Here is a 17,206-nt window from a genome sequence, read left to right on the forward strand (position 1 = left end):
TGTCTCTTTCTAACTAGATTCTCCTCAAGGTTCTTCCTCTCTGATGTCTCCTTTCCTTAATGGTGGTTTTACATCCTTCATGTGGACTACTTTGGTGATGCGGGTTTCTGTCAACCTGTTTTTTTTTTTTTTTTTTTTTTTTTTTCAATTCCAATCTGACATTTCAGTCAAGTGGAATTTCTACACTTCAGGATTCCAGATATGTCAAATTAGGCATATCTGAAAATCAAGAGCATTTACTTTCTGCTTTTCTAAGTAAGTGCATCGCTCTGTGTTGTTGAAAAGAACAGCCTCACACCCTGGCTCCCACCAGAGTCCAGACAAGGCTGAATACAGAGCCAAAAGCAAGGCTGACCAGGACTTTATAAGACTTGGCAAAAAATTGTAGATGGGACAAAGGTGAGGTCATAAATCAGTGGTCCCACTGATGATAAATCCCAGGACCAGGAGCAGAGAAGTAAAATGGTGGGATAAGGCAAAAGAGCTGCAAGTAATCCCATACAATGGGTTAGCAGGCTCCAGGGATGCACCTGAGAGACCCATCCCTCAGAGCCCAACTCAAGTAGGGAGAAAGTGAATAAGGATGGAACATTTGGACAGTTAATATAATTTCCACTGTCTCATATTAACTCTTATATTAAGAGTTCCATGTGATGTTAAACCTTACACAGGGCTGACTGTAAATCAGGCACTGTTCAAAACAGTTGACCCCAAATTAACTCATTTAGCTCCTACAAAAACTTTACGATGTTGGAGAGTAAACAAAAAAAAAAAAAAAAAAAAAAAAAAAAAAAAAAAAGCAAGGCCAGAAGACCAGCATATGGCTGCACAGATAGGCAGCAGAGTGGCTGAATCTAAGTGGCTTGGCTCCTGCAAAACCTGCTTTAACTTACTACTTCTAAGTTGGTGTGCTCGTGTTCACTCACTTTTCAAATCTTTTAACAAGTCCTGTTCTTTTTTAAGTGAAATTCGATCTCATATAGTCCAAGACTCCAAGAATAAAGATCAACTTGAAACATGATTTTTGCCATTTACTATCTTAACATTATTGCCCACTTTTTTATGTCAGCATGCTAGATAACCGTGCTTCCTATGTCTTTGATAGTTCTAAAGGAAACCTCCAAGATCATTAGAGTTTACCAGCTGTAATCACATACTACCCAGGAATGCCCGTCCATATCTGAAATGAGCAAAGCTATTTCCCTACCCCCTCTCCCCTTTGTTTGTTGTTTTCTCAAGATAGGGTTTCACTGTGTAACAACCCTGGCTGTCCTGGAACTGGATTTGGAGACCAGGCTGGCCCCAAACTCACAGAAAATGCTCCTGGCTCTGCCTCCCAAGTGCTGGGATTAAAGATGTGTGCCACCACTGCCTGTATTGCCTGTTCAGGTCCTGTGTTTTTCTTAAACTCTCAAGATTTTCCAAACTCTCATAGGGCCAGTTTCTTCTCTTTTGTTTGTTTGGTTGGTTGGTTGATTATTATTTTTTAATGAAGTCTTTGTAGCCCAGAGAGAGGGGTTTGAGATTCATTGGTTAGCCCAGTCCTGTCTGGAACTCACTATGTAGCCTAAGATGGTCTGGAACTCACTATATAATAGTTCAGACTTGCCTGAAATTTCTGTTGATTTTCCTGCCTCAGCCTCCTGGGTGATGGGTTTATAGGTATGAGACACCACAGTTAGCTAAATTATTATTGTTTTCTTTTGAAGACTGGAGATTGAACTCAAGCCTTCCATGTACTAAGCATTCTGCCACTGAGCTCCACCCCCAGCCCTCAAATTTTTCTTTTACCATCATTTAGGTAATACTTTATTTGCTTCTGATGGAATGTCATCCTTTCTTCAGAACTAATGTGAGGGAAATAATTAAAAATTATCTTGGTTTTATATGGTTTTAAATATTTTTAATATTTACAGAGTCATTCCATTTTTATTATTTAAAAAATTCCCAGCAATAGCCAGGCATGATGATAACCGCCTTTAATCCCAGCACTCAAGAGGCAGAGCCAAGTGGATCCCTGAGTTCAAGGCCAGCCTGGTCTACAGATCAAGTTCCAGGAAAACCAAACCTGCAACAGAGAAACTATGTATTAAGGAAGGAAGGGAGGGAGGGAGGGAGGGAGGGAGGGAGGGAGAGGGAGGGAGGAAGGAAGGAAGGAAGGAAGGAAGGAAGGAAGGAAGGAAGGAAGGAAGCGACCTTCTGATCTGATACTGAGATTAGAAACCTCTTATCCAATGTCACACAGATGTAAGTGGCAGACAGGACAGATCATGCTGAAGCCTGCTGTACTTAATCAGCTATCTCATAAACTGTCATTATGTACACAACACACCTAAGGGACAGAAGGTTTTACATAATATGAAATGTCAGTATATGTGATCACCCTGATTCACTCAGTACAGTTAAAGTTTATCTTTCATTCAGAAAAGGAATCACTCATTAAAAGAAATAAGGATGCCGGGCAGTGGTGGTGCACACCTTTAATCCCAGCATTCCAGAGGCAGAGGCAGAGGCAGAGGCAGGTGGATCCTTGTGAGTTAAAGACCAGCCTTGTCTACAGAATTCCAGGATAGCCAGGGCTATTCAGAGAAACAAAAAACAATAAATAAATGAAACCAGAGTTATCTTTGGTAAAGAGAAAATGGAGTTGATGTCAGAAAATAAGCATGCAATAATTTTATAAACCAACAAAAAGCTAATATCTCAGTTTTTTTACTTTTCCCCAAGAATTTGAAATTACATTTATTTGTATTTACCTTGGGTTTTTTTTTTTTGAAACAGTTTCTACATAGCCCTGGCTGTCCTGGAATTCACTATGTAGATCAGGATGGCCTTGAACTCACAGAGAGCAGCCTGGCTCTGAGTACTGGCATTAAAGTCATCACCACCATGCCTGGCCAAAATTCTATTTACTTAATCAAATGCAGTAGAGTCAAAAGATGAAGCTCCAGTTTACAAGCTGTATGAGACAGAACATATTACTTAATCCTTTTGATCTCAAGTTTGCTCATTTGTAATATGGGAGGGGGGCTAATACCCACTCTTTAAGGATTACTGATGGCAGCTAAGAAATATGAACACAAAAGCAAAGCATAACTTGAGGGACAATGCAGTCACTATTATCACAAAGTTTAATTCTAAAATTCCTTTTGGTCATAATGTATTTGATGCCAAATTTCTTATAGAAATTCTTCCTTCCTATGAATGCCAATAAAATAATCTCTTAAACTGTTTGTAAGATAGGGGGTGAGTAAACCTTCTAGCCTGTTTGCTTTTAGTTACTTGTTTTAGCTGACTCTGAGAGGTCAGATAACTGAGCACTGTATTATTAGTTTCCCACTAGCTTTTCATTAGATAGTCCCCAATGAGAATGGCCATGGTAATGGTTGCTACCTAGGTTACTTCTCAGGCACTCAAGACTACTTTGTTGAATTCAGTACCTTTTTTTTCTTTTTCTTTCTTTCTTTTTTTTTTTTTTTTTTTGAGACAGGGTTTCTCTATGTAGCCCCTGGTGGTCCTGGAACTCACTTTGTAGACCTGGCTGGCCTCGAACTCGGAGATTCACTTGCCTCTGCCTCCCAAGTGCTGGGACTAAAGGTGTATGCCCACCACTGTCCATAAAATTCAGTTACTCTTTATTTAGGTCTGCATAAGTGTCCAGCAGTTGACTTTTTTAGGTTAGGAGGCCAAAACTCTACCTTCAGATCATGCTAACACTATAATTTTCTGAATATGTGCTATAAAGATTAATTATACACAGTTGCTTTACCTCAAATCAACTTTCCCCATGCTTTAAATTATACCCTTTATCACACAAATATTGACAAACCCTACCCTCAGTTATGTAGATTTGAGACTTGGGTCTATCTTCTTAACCTTGGCATCTTAGAATAATTCTTGATGCTTGTGTGTGGGGGGGATCCTCATCATTTCAGTTAATTTCCATACAGATCTGGTTCAATAACACAGTCATGAAGAGCCTGGATTATTTGTTAACTTCTAGGGATTAAGAATTTATCTGTGAATATGAAGTTGGAAAATCCGGTCTGGAAACTAAAGCCATTTACCAGCAGCTATATCTGCTCTGAAATTGTTCACTTGGAGAGGATGCCTATAAAGACACAAACATCATGACTCATCACGAGCTAGTGTTAGAATTGCAATGAGGAGGTACCAGGTACCTTACAGCACCTGCCTAAAGCTGAGAATCACCATTCCTCCCACTCATTGTTTTCCTGCCTCAGTGCAGCTTCAGAAGGGCAGATGTGTGTCTCAGATATTCGAGAGCAGGTTTTGTTGTGAAACATACTTGGATGTGATTTCCCACATCCAAGGTGAACTCAACACTGGTCCCCTTCTCCAGCAAAACCAAACTGTTGAAAGCCTTTTAAAAGGAACTGAGAGAGCCACCAGCAACAGAAGTCCAACTGCCAATCTTCTACCCCATTGCAAAGACATCCAGTTACCAGAGCTAAGACAGTGTACCTTAACTCTGGAGGGCAAGCTTTGGCTATAGTCAGTGGTCATTTTCAAGCAACCTCTGCCAAGCTTCCACCTGCAAAGGGTGTCATGATTTAAAAAACAAACAAACAAAAAAACTTTTCAAGCCTCTTTAGTTTGTAGGTGTGGTTGTTTTCCACCTGTAATTCTGAATGATGAAAAGTACAGGGGAAATGTGACTGAACTTTTTAACCTAAAAGGAAATTTATGTGGGGATTAGCCATAGGTAGTTGTGCTGTCTGAGGTATTAGCAGTAACTTGAGTGTGTGTGTAGGTTATTTCCATGGTTCTCCTTAGAAACTGTTCTCATGGGAGGTAGTGGTGCACGCCTTTAATCCCAGAACTCCAGAGGCAGAGGCAGGTGGATCTCTGTGAGTTCTAGGCCAGCCTGGTCTACAAGAGCTAGTTCCAGGACCACTTCCAAAGCCACAGAGAAACCCTGTCTCGAAAAAGAAAACAAACAAAACAACAAAAAACAAAAAAAGAAAGAAACTGTTCCGACAACTTATTTGTTGTGATTCAAATGCTGCATTGTGATAGAAATTATCCTTATGTCTAACAGCTATAGCCAGCTCTTCAAGGGCCGTTTCTCAAAGCAAACAGCACCACTCTGAGCATGCATAATGGCTGGAACTCCACTGACTGAAAACTAGGTTAAGTACCTGGTACTCTTGGGGAGCAAACATTTGAGGGTCTGTGGCCTCTTTATTCACCAAGCTGTTTTACTGAATTAAAAGGCTGTTGAACTCCCTGTGCATAGCCCTGAAATAGGTCAGAACTCCAAACTCTATCACACAGGGGAGAAAACCCACACTGGCCTTCCAGTCAAATGACAACTGGGACTTGTTGCAGGCCAGAAACATGTAAATCTCTGTCCCTTTGCAGTCAGGAAAGTTATGCAGGACCTCAAATTCAGGGACTGCAGCTTGAATCCTAGTGGTCATACACTGCTCAGATGAGGCAGTGCTCAAGAGTAATCACTGCTGATTCAATGATACCATGCTGAAGTGAAAATGCAGCCCATGTTCTACTCCAGGGCCATTCTGTGACTCTTGGCCCATGCCTTCTAGCATAATTTGATACCCCAGTTGGTCAGTAAGGGCTGTAAGCTGCGTCCACACAACATAGGTCTATCAGTGTTTAAGTATTTGGTTATGAAGAGAACTCACTGAAAAAATTAGTGGTTAAAATTTACTCATAGTTTTTCTTTATTATGATAATGTAAACAGCAGATGGGACTTATATCCAAATAGCATTAGTCAATAGGTTTGGGAGTCTTTTGTTTGTTTGTTTGTTTGTTTGTTTGTTTGTTTTGAGACGGGGTTTCACTATATAACCCTGATGGCCTCGACCTGGCGACGCAAACTAGGCTGGCCTCTGATTCAGAGGTGCTGCTGCATCCTCCTCCAGAGGGCTGGATTAAAGGCATGCATCACTATATGTGGCTTGACTTTAATTTTAAAAAAAAAAACAAACCTAACACTCTCGATTTGTGCAAGGTCTACAGGTTTTTTTAAATTACATTGATTGATGGATGGATGGATGGATTGATTTATCCAGGAGTGTGTTTAATGCATGTGGAAGTCAGAGGACAACTTGCTGGGGTCCACCATGTGGGTTCCTGGGCTCATACTGAGGTTGTCAGGCTCCACAGCAAGTGCCTTTACCAGCCAACTATCTTACCCACTCCCAGTTCTGTAATTTTGGTTGAAGTGGAGCTACAGGACAGGCATCTTAACTTTATAGGGGTCTGAGCCCAACAAGGAAGTCACAATAATACCCTCATGCAGGCTATTGATGACTGATGATAGATATTTTAGTTTATATGTGTAATTTATTTATTCATATTTTATGTATGTTGGTGTTTTGCCCACATATATGTCTGTGTGGGGGTGTTGGATCCCCTGGAACAGGAGTTACAGACAGCTGGGAGCTACTATGTGGATGCTGAGAATTGAACCCAAATCGTCTGGTAGAACAGCCAGTGCTCTTAACCACTGAACTGCAATGACTAATGTTAAAGCCACCCCCCCAAAAGTATCATTCAAACATCATTGGAGTTACATGACCATTTAAGAGTGTATGTTCCAATTTTGAGACCAAGCTCAAATGTGATCCTGAATAAATATTCCAATGTCAATAAGCTTCTGTTTCTTCATAGGTAATTTGAGAGCAATAATAGGATAGGTTATTGAAAAATAAAACTAATACGTGTAAAGCATTTGCCGTATGCCTAGTGTGTAGTTAACTACACTAAATTACGTATTATTTTGTATCTGTTCCAATAGAGTACTTAGTTACAATAAAATTTCCTAAATTTTTACTCTATTTATTAAATTATCACAGGGTGGTGGTGCACACACCTTTAATCCCAGCACTCAGGGGGCAGAGGCAGTCGGATCTCTGTGAGTTCAAGGCCAGCCTGGTCTACAGAGTGAGTTCCAGGACTGCGGTAGCTACTCAGAGAAACTCTGTCTCAAAAAACAAAACCAAACAAAACAAAAAACCTCATTGAGCTTTAATAATTATAATGCAGAAAACAATTACTACATGCCAGGTAACTATTTGATTCCTTCAGTAAAGTGGACACAGATAAGAATGCTAGTTGTGATCTGAGCATAGTGGTTCATACCTGGAATACCAAGGGCTTGAGAGACTGAAGTAGGAGGCTCATAACTGCCATGCCAGCCTGGGCTATATAGCCAAACACACTCCTCCCCATTAAACACACACACACACACAGCCACGCTGGTTTTGGAGAGACTGTGTGACTTGCTCACTCTCCCACAGCTAATAAGGAACACAAGTGGAGACTGAGTTCAGAACTACTGGACTCCAAAGCTATTTTCTATTATTCCGGTACCTCCCAGGAGTGACTTTGTTTTTGACCTCCAAGTTACTACCTTTTTGAATGCAACTGCCAGTGCATGACAAGTTGCCCATGGGGTATGTGTGTAAGCAATCCCACTTCCTGAGTACTTCACTAAAGCACTGGGTGCCCATGCATTGTTTGCTGTTCTGTGAGAATGTTGTTTCTGTCCTTAGTGTATGACACACAGGTGAGATAGTTGCCACCGTGCTGGTGAACTTCTGCCCTCACTAACATCAGCAGCTGTTGATGAGACATGTTTCCATGTGTTAATTATAGTAATGATATGTGACCATTCATCCCACTATATTAACAGTGTTAAAAACATTCTTTCCATCTTGCAATTCCCCAAAAGATGTTTTGGGTGTAATAAAAATCTTTCAACTTCCTTTCTTTCTAACTTTTAAAATTATTTTAGAGACTCATGACAATAAAAGTGTGGAATTTGTTTATTATGTATGTTTGAATGATCAGTTCACAAGTGATTCCAAATACCTGCAGGCAAAATTTCTTAAGATCAGAAGGCTGTGCCATACCTCAAAGACAAGCTTCATCTTGTTATTTATGAAAACTAGTTAAGCAGCTATTTGTGCTGTCTACTCCTCAGGATAAAAATAGGAAATAAATTTTTCTGGCGCTAAGCAGTGGTGGCATATGCCTTTAATCATTTGGGAGGCAGAGGCAGACGGATTTCTATGAGTTCGAGGCCAGCCTGGTCTTCAAAGAGAGTTCCAGGACAGACTCCAAAACCTATAGAGAAACCCTGTCTGGAAAAACCACACACACACACAAAAATTGATTGTGAACATTGGTCTGAGAAGATAATTTCAAAAGAGTCTTGAAAAAAAATGTCAGATAACTTCCATTGTTTTTTTTGTTGTTGTTGCTGTTGTTTGTTTTGTTTTGTTTTGGTTTTGGTTTTTCGAGACAGGGTTTCTCTGTGTAGCTTTGGAGACCAGGCTGGCCTCGAACTCACAGAGATTCGCCTGCCTCTGGCTCCCGAGTGCAGGATTAGAGGCGTGCACCACCAACGCCTGGTCCCATTGTTTTCAATATAAGACTGTTTTGGATTCCTAGCTGACCATGTGAAAGAAATTGAACACTTCTTAATTTTAAAATTTGTTATTGTAGGCTAGAGGGATGGCTCAGCAGTTAAGAGGGCTTGGTGCTCTTCCAAAGGGCCTGAGTTCAGTTCCTAGCCCCTGACCTGAACTCATGTTACACACACACACACACACACACACACACACAGAGAGAGAGAGAGAGAGAGAGAGAGAGAGAGAGAGAGAGAGAGAGAGAGAGAGAGAATTTTTAAAGTTTTTTTCAGGTAGAAATACCAGTACACAAATGGAGGGAAGAAGATATGAGATATACAGGAAAGTGCCAGCACTGTGACTGACATCACATATGACTTGGACACACATCAAGGTCAAGGGAGACCAGGGATGACAGGCAAACAGGAGAAGATAGGGGAGAAGTGGAAGAGGAGCCTCTGTCTCCTGGAGCCTCCAGAGGGCTCCCTGATGATGTTGGGCATCCAGCCCCATAAACTGTGGGAAGAAAATTTCTGATGGTTAAGCTTTCACATTTTGGACCGTCATTACACAAATCCTAGGAAACTAGTACACAACAAATTCTTCATATTGTTTATCATGGCACTGCTCAAGTACCATCTCCCATCATTGAGTGAGCAAATAAAATAAGTTCAAAATAAAATGAACCATGCATTAAAATTTTCTTGAAGAGTAATCACAAAATGAAAACATTAGCTACACACATTAAAAACAGTATTTGTCTTTTTTAAATATGGTGTGCACCTGTGACCCCAGCACTTGGGTAGTTGAGGCAAGATAACCATGAGCTCCAGAGTAACTTGGACTAAAAAGCATGTCTATAAATGAATACATAAATATGAATGCATTTCTAGGGTCTAAATGATCATAATGATGAGCTACCAGTTAGTTGATATGCACTGACAGTTGTAATGTGCAGAAATATATCACATGTAAAACTAAGTAGAATTTAATATGTAACATCTCATTTAGTTCTGGGAATTTCAGTTTTAACTGGCTGGGCAACAACTGAATGGCAAGCAGTCTAAGTTAGTGCCCTTTTTTTTTTTTTTTGTATACAGTCATACATCTACTAGTTGCCCCTTTCCTGCTGTCTGTCCTGATTTTCTCCCCATCAGAGACTCTCACATTCCCTCCATGAAGTCTATTTTCTCTTCCCGAATTCCTCATTCACAAAACTGCACACATAAGCACATGGACACACACAACTTTGTTTCTTCACAGAAAAACCTTTGTTTTGTTTTGTTTTTCTTCACAGTGTCTGTCCAGTACTGTAAGGGGTCTTAAGTTCTGCCATGTGCTATATGAAGATACACTTGTACTTTAGTACAGTCACATCACTAGCAGAATGTTGGTGTGAGCTCTCCTAAGACCTAGCTAATTTTACTACACTAAGTATGAGGAAATGTTTTAGACCAGAAACCGGGACTGAAAGCTTAACCTTAGGGCTGTTTTGACACAATCCCATAAGAACTGCCTGCATACTGCAGGCCAGACTAGAAATGCAAACCAGAGGTTCTGTAGCTCCAAGTTGAGACATCATTGTGAGATTTGTTATAAGTGATTTGTTACTAAGTGTTAAGTCCTCAATTTCATCAGAGTTACTCTTTTTTTTTTTTTTGACGACTCCTTGTGATGCCACTCAATGATTTATCTTCTTGACTAGAAGTGGGAAGAGTTACTACAACCACACCCAGTTAATTTAGCCATCACATCTTTTCTGGGTACCGTGGTTGTGTATGGAACATATGAGTGTAGTATCATGCCAGAGAGAAACTGAGAAAGTCTGGGTATACTTGCTGTGTTAAACACGTGAGTGGAAAACACTGGAGTCAAGAAGGCTTCACTGAAGAGGCAGGATTCAATCCACACCTTGAAACATAATTGGACTTCAAACGTCAAAAGGGGCATATCAAGGAAGAAGAGATGGGTTATCCAATTAAGAATAAGTTGTAGGCCGGGCATTGGTGGCTCACACCTTTAATCCCAGCACTCAGGAGCCAGAGGCAGGCAGATCTCTGTGAGTTCGAGGCCAGCCTGGTCTCCGGAGCGAGTGCCAGGATAGGCTCCAAAGCTACACAGAGAAACCCTGTCTTGAAAAAACTAAAAATAAAAAAAAAAATTATTTTTTTATTTTAATCTCTATTTTGTAATTAATGGTTAAAGCACATGGTGCCTGTGAAGGAGATGATAAGATAACCACTTCTATATTTGTTTATTTCTGTGTGTATGGTGTGTGCACATGCCTGTGTGCCTATGGCCAGAGGCAAGAGAAGAACATTGGGTGTCTGGTTCTGTCACTCTCCACATTATTCATATGAGGCAGAGTCTCTCCCTGAACCTGGAGCAAGTCTGTCAGCCAGCAAGCCCCAGTTTATCCTTGCTGTGGAATAATCCTTCTGTACACTATGAAAATGTGTTGTGCTCACTGTTAATAAAAATCTGATTGACCCATAGTTGGCAGGATTTTCAGGACAGAGAGAATGCTGGGAAGAAGAAGGGAAGAATCTGAGGAGACACCATGAGATGCAGATCAAAAAGGATGGGAAGTATGTCCATGAGGTAAACAAGCCACCGGGCAGCGCATCGATTAATAAAAATGGGTTGATTTAAGTTACAAGGGCTATGGGCCAAGCATTTATAATTAATAATAAGTCTGTGAGTGGCTATTTGGAATACAGAGAAACTCCACCTACAGATCCTCTTCTCTAAATCATCCCAAATCACTGGGGTTACAAGCACACCTGGCTTTTTACGTGCATGCTGGGTTTTGAACTCAGGTCGACATGCTTTTGCAGCAGTTACTCTTCTTGCCCACTGAGTCATCTCCCTAGTCCCAAAAATCGTCTCATACCGTATCAGAAAGACAAGCTTCCCACTCACTGAACACCTGGTAAGCAGCAATGCCCCTATGTTGCTTCTTTTCACTCTCACAGTTAGTGTGAGGAGAGGTCAGTAACCTGAGTAGGGGCATAGTCATTACTCTCTTTTCTCTGGCTTGAAAATGAAGAATTTTATGCCCAGAGTCTTCATGTCTCCTGCCCAAACCAGACTCAGATTCCCAGCCACTTACCAACAGAGGCAGAAAGGACCAGGCTGAGAAACGCATGCCCATTGAGGCGTGAAAGTTCTAGGGAAAAGTGAGCATTGAGTTGAAGATGACAGCACAAATCGTTTTTATTTTACGGAATCAATGGCATTTTTTGTTCCTGTAGCATCTACCAACAGGGGATTGACAGTTTATCATATTCAGCTGGGTGATTCTATGGATGAGTGGGGTTCTGTAACCCTTACAAATACTCTTTGAGTAAGCATTTCCCCAAAGGAGACAGCCACTCATGGCTGCCAAGTACACACCTTGAGTACAGCACAGTTCTGTGGGAGACAAGGAATAGTTGTGAGGATTCAATCTGCTCATTTTTTTTCTGTTCCCTGAAAGTTATCCAATGGTTTGGGTGATCAGAAATGAGTCTGTTTAAAGATATTTTGCTTTTTCTAGACCAGTGGTTCTCAACCTATGGGTTACAACCCATCTGGGGGTAAAATGACCCTTTCATGGGTTGTGTAAGACCATTGGAAAACACAGATATTTACATTGTGATTCATAACAGCAAAATTACAGTTATGAAGTAGCAACAAAATAATTTTATGGTTGGGATCACTGCAGCATGAGGAACTATATTAGAGGGTCACAGCATTAAAAAGATTAAGAACCACTGCTCTAAACCAAGCTGTGCTAGGCTCAGGGTAGGTGTAAACATTTAACAAACAGTGCTGGGAAAACTAGAATTCTATATAAGAAGATTGAAATTAGATCTGTATTTCTCACCATGCATAAAAATCAATTCAAAATAGAACAAATACTTGAATGCAAGATCTGAAGCTTTTGAAATTGCTAAAGTAAACAAGGAAAAATACTTCAACACTTAAGGCAAGGATTAGTTCTGAACAGGATTCCAAAAGTACAGGAAATAACCCTAAGAATTGACAAATGAGATTACATAAAATTAAAAAGCTTTTTCACCATAAAGGAAACAATTACTAGAGCGATGAGTCAGCCTGCAGAACAGGAAAGACTTCTTTTCCAATTACACATTGAGCAAAGGATAATGTCTAGAATATATAAGGAACAGCAAAGCTTAAACACTACGAAACCAACTTATCCAGTCAAAAGTGGGCCAATGAACTGAATACAGTTCTCAAAAGAAGGAATAAAAATGACTAATAAATACTTGAAAAGCGTCCTTAGCCATCAGGGAAATGCAGATTTAAACTGCTGTAAGATTCCATCTCACCTCAGTCACAATGTGTATCATCAAAAAACAGATGTAGGTGCGGAAATAGAACAAGAACATTTACCACTGCTGGTGGGAATGTAGATTAGGGTAGCTATTATAGAACTCAGTACAGATATTTCTCAAAAAACTAAAAAGAGAGCCGGGCGGTGATGGCGTACACCTTTAGTTCCAGCACTCGGGAGGCAGAGGCAGGAGGATCTCTGTGAGTTCGAGACCAGCCTGGTCTACAAGAGCTAGTTCCAGGACAGCCTCCAAAGCCACAGAGAAACCCTGTCTCAAAAAACCCAAAAACAAACGAAAGAAGAAGAAGAAGAAGAAGAAGAAGAGGAAGAGGAAGAGGAAGAAGAAGAAGAAGAAGAAGAAGAAGAAGAAGAAGAAGAAGAAGAAGAAGAAGAAGAAGAAGAAGAAGAAGAAGGTGAAAGAAAGGAACCAACCAGAAAAGGGCATAGAGTATGGAGGAGGAGAGCAGTGAGAGAGGACAGCTAATGAGAACAAAGTAAAAGGACATGTGCCCACGAAAATGTCAAATGAAACCCATTACTTTGATGATAATCAGTAGATAGTCTGGGGGCTGAAGAGCTAGCTCAGCCCTATAAGAGCATGTACTGTTCTTGAAGGAGACATGGCAGCTTAAAAGTATCTGTTATTCCAGTTCTAAGGTATCCTTCCCTTCATATGCAGCTACTCCTTCCAATTAGTTGCATGCAATTCTGCTCTAATTGCATATGGCCTCAGGAAGGGGCTAGAGTATATAGGACCAGGACTGTGGAGAGGGCTCTATTTATGAACCTAGGGGAAAGTCATCATTTCTGCTGAGTAAAAACTGTCCAGTGGGGCCTTTTGGGAGGTCACCCACATTCCTGAAAGTAACCCCTCACCTATGCTCCGACATAAGTCCAGTAAACTCACAGGCTCCCCAGAGTGAACTTTGGTAGAATTGTACATTGGTTCATTGCTGGGACTTTAGGGGAAAGTATATATCTCCCTCAAGGAAAAAAATTGTAGTAACATAAGATTAAATGCTTTGAATATTATAATCTAAATGAGAGGGCTGATCTTTGCATTTGTCTTTCTTTAGGAAAACAAAATAAATGTGAGCTCTGAAAGTATTGGGAAATAATTAAAGCAGTTAAAAGTCAGCTCATTATGAATCAGATAGTGTACTCCGACCTGATGGGTGTATAATGTAAGTTTTGACAAGAAGAAAAGCAAGCTGCACTAATATCATCATTGGTCCTGTAACAATAGGCTACAGAAGATGAGACAAGAGTGACAAGTACTACTTGAAGAATACAGCAAGGGTGGAGCACAGTAATGATGAAGTCTGATTTCACATAAAGCCAAATATTCCTGGTAATGTAGATGTCTCTAAGAATACTCTAGCATCTACAATATTTTATTTTAGATTGCTAAAAATATAGATAGGTACTGAAATCTACCTGCATATATGTAAATCTATTAGTGGCTATATATTATGAATATTTGTCTATCCATCTAGCTACTGATAGGTTAATAGTACCTAATATAGATGAGAGACTGAGTGACTGGAGAGATGGTTTGGCAGTGAAAAGCACAGGCTGCTCTCCCAAAGGACCTAGGTTTAGTTCCTAGCATCCACATGGCAGCTTGCATCCATCTGTAACTCTAGTTCTAGAGGAACCTAATGCCATCTCTGGCCTCCAATAGCACCAGCATGCATGTAATACACATACATACATGCAGACAAAACACTTGTAAAATAAAGGTAAATCTCTTCGTAGAAAGAGATATGGATAAAATTGAAGCAGACCCCTCCCCCATTTTAGATTTCTAAGGAACTATCTCTACTTATATAAATACCAAATATTAGGTCTTACTCTGTTGGGTCCAGTAGATAAATATCATAACATAAAAGTATTAAGGACTGAGCTGGAGATGTAGCTCAGTTGGATTGTGAGTATGTGTCTGGCATGCACGAAGCCCTGGCTGTGGTAGAACCTGCTTGTAATACAGGCACTCAGGAGATGGAGACAGGAAGATGAGTTTAAGTTAATCCTAGGATACATAGCAAATTTGAGTCCAGCCTGAGATACATGAGAGTAATATTAACCTATTAGTAGCTAGATGAATAGATAAATATTCATATGTGTATGTATGTGTGTTTTGAAAAACAAAAGCAAAATAAAAACAAAAAAGAAGAAATCCAATGCTTCTCAAATTCCAAACCAGTGAGCCCTGAACACAATTTCATTATACATTCCTCTCTACTACATGCCTGGTTGCAATTGGCTGCTTTCATGTAACTCAGGTCTATTCTGCAAGAATCTCATTTCAGAGCCAGGTATGATGGTACACTCCTGTCATTCTTTTTGTTTTTTTTTTTGTTTTGTTTTTTTTTTTTTTTTTTTTTTTTGTTTCTGTAGTTTGATTTCTCTGTAGCTTTGGAGACTGTCCTGGAACACATTCAGTATACTAGACTGGCCTTGAACTCAGAGATCCACCAGTCTTTGCCTCCTCCATGCTGGGATTAAAGGCGTGTGCCACCACCACCACCCAGCACTCCGGTCATTCTTGTACTTAGGAGACTGAGACAGGAGATTCTTGAGTTCAAGACTAGCCTGGGATATATATTTAGACTCTCATATCAAAAACATTCACATTTTACAGATTTAAGAGTGACTCCTAGCCAAGCAGTGGTGGTGCATGCCTTTAATCTCAGCATTCTGGAGGCAGGCAGATCTCTGTGAATTCAAGGCAACCCAGTCTACAAAGCAGTTTCTGGGACAGCCAGGGCTGAAACCATGCCCCCAAAAGAGAGAGATTCCTAAAAATTAAATGATGGGTCTGATTCTCCTAACTGCAGGCTACACCATCTGAGTTTCTGTTCGTTTTCTGTCTTGTGCTTCACCTCAGTGCCTTGATTTTATCACACCCACTCCAACAGCTATGATGTGCGCACATCCAATCTATCTGACTCTCAGTGAGATCCCCAAATGCATTATTGTATCTAAGAAAACAATATCTATCTCTTTTCTTCAAGTCTATTTGGAAGTCTAACTCCAAAGCCCGTGCTTCAGTGGCTGGGACAAAGTATTCGAAATTGTAGTATACCTCTTGAGAATTTAGTAGAACAGTCAGGTATTTGCATAACAACAGCAACAATAGTAGCCAGCCAATAAATATTAAACCCCACCTGTGCTGTGGGCATTGTTCTGAGCACTTGAAATGAGATAGAATTATTTTTGCCTTCAGAGCATTTGAGCTAATCTACTATAGGTGGATGTTAATAGTTCATTTTAGTCAGGAAAATCAATTTGAACAAGTGTCTTTCTAACTGGTAACTGTATTGTAATCCCAACCACCACTCCAGGCAGGGTCTTGCTATGCACCCCAAGCTGACCTGCGGTATATATCACCTAGGCTGACCTTGAACATGCAGTCCTCCTGAATCATCCTCTTGAGAGCTGCGATTATAGGTGTAAATCAGCACACCCCACTTGGTAATTCATTCCTAATTAAAGAATTTTTTTATTTTCTCCTGTGTACTGGGAGTCGCTAAAAAGAATTTGTATATATTTTGTGTTTAAATGTTAATTAGCCTCCACAAACGCTCTCATCTAGCACATAGACATTCCTATGTGCTGTGATATCAGCTGTGACTGAGACCACTAGGCAAAGAAAGAAACTGGCACTAGGTGTGAAGAAGGTACACCCCCACATTTTCTAGACAGAGAACAATTCTAGATTCTGGCTCCTGGCCTTGCCCCACCTCCCACTGCTATTTTCCCAGTTATTGTGACATATCAAACCTGTTCCCAAACCCTTTAATGACAGGGTAAGAGGGTCAAGTATTTGCATAACAACAGCAGCAATAATAGCTAACATTTGTTGACAGTACATCGCATGCCTAGTTGGGTTCCAAGCATTTTATGTGCATTAATTGTCTCAAGTATCACACCAGTCCTTAAGGTACATACCAATATGATATTTTATAATACGTATTGATACTTTTATAAACACCAACAGTTTGCAGTAATGACTATGGGTGGTCTAACTAAAGACCCTAATTACCCCGGTGTTCTGAGACCATAAGGCTATGAGTATTAGGGATTATTTATATTTAATATTGTATGTTCGAGGTGCTTTGCTTCAAATAAATTATTCCTAACCCTCACAGCAATCCTTCAAGAGCTACTTTGTTATTCTCAATTTATAGATAAGGAAACTGAGGCTCAGAAAAATGAAGTAACCCATCTGAAATCACACAGCTAGTAAAGGAGCTGAGGTCACAGACATGCAACCCTGAGGAAGAAAACCTAGACACGCTTTCCTCAGTGATGATGCCCATTGTGAGAACACAGACTCTGGAGGTACCTTTCTTCTCCCCCAGATACCAGGCCACATCCCCTGCAACTCTTCCTCTGGAGCGAAGAATTGATACGAGAGCATGCTGCATTGTGGCTTTGCAGTCCCCCTTTTCATCAGCT

This window comes from Cricetulus griseus, chromosome 3 (assembly GCF_003668045.3).
Source record: "Cricetulus griseus strain 17A/GY chromosome 3, alternate assembly CriGri-PICRH-1.0, whole genome shotgun sequence".
Lineage (NCBI taxonomy): Eukaryota > Metazoa > Chordata > Mammalia > Rodentia > Cricetidae > Cricetulus > Cricetulus griseus.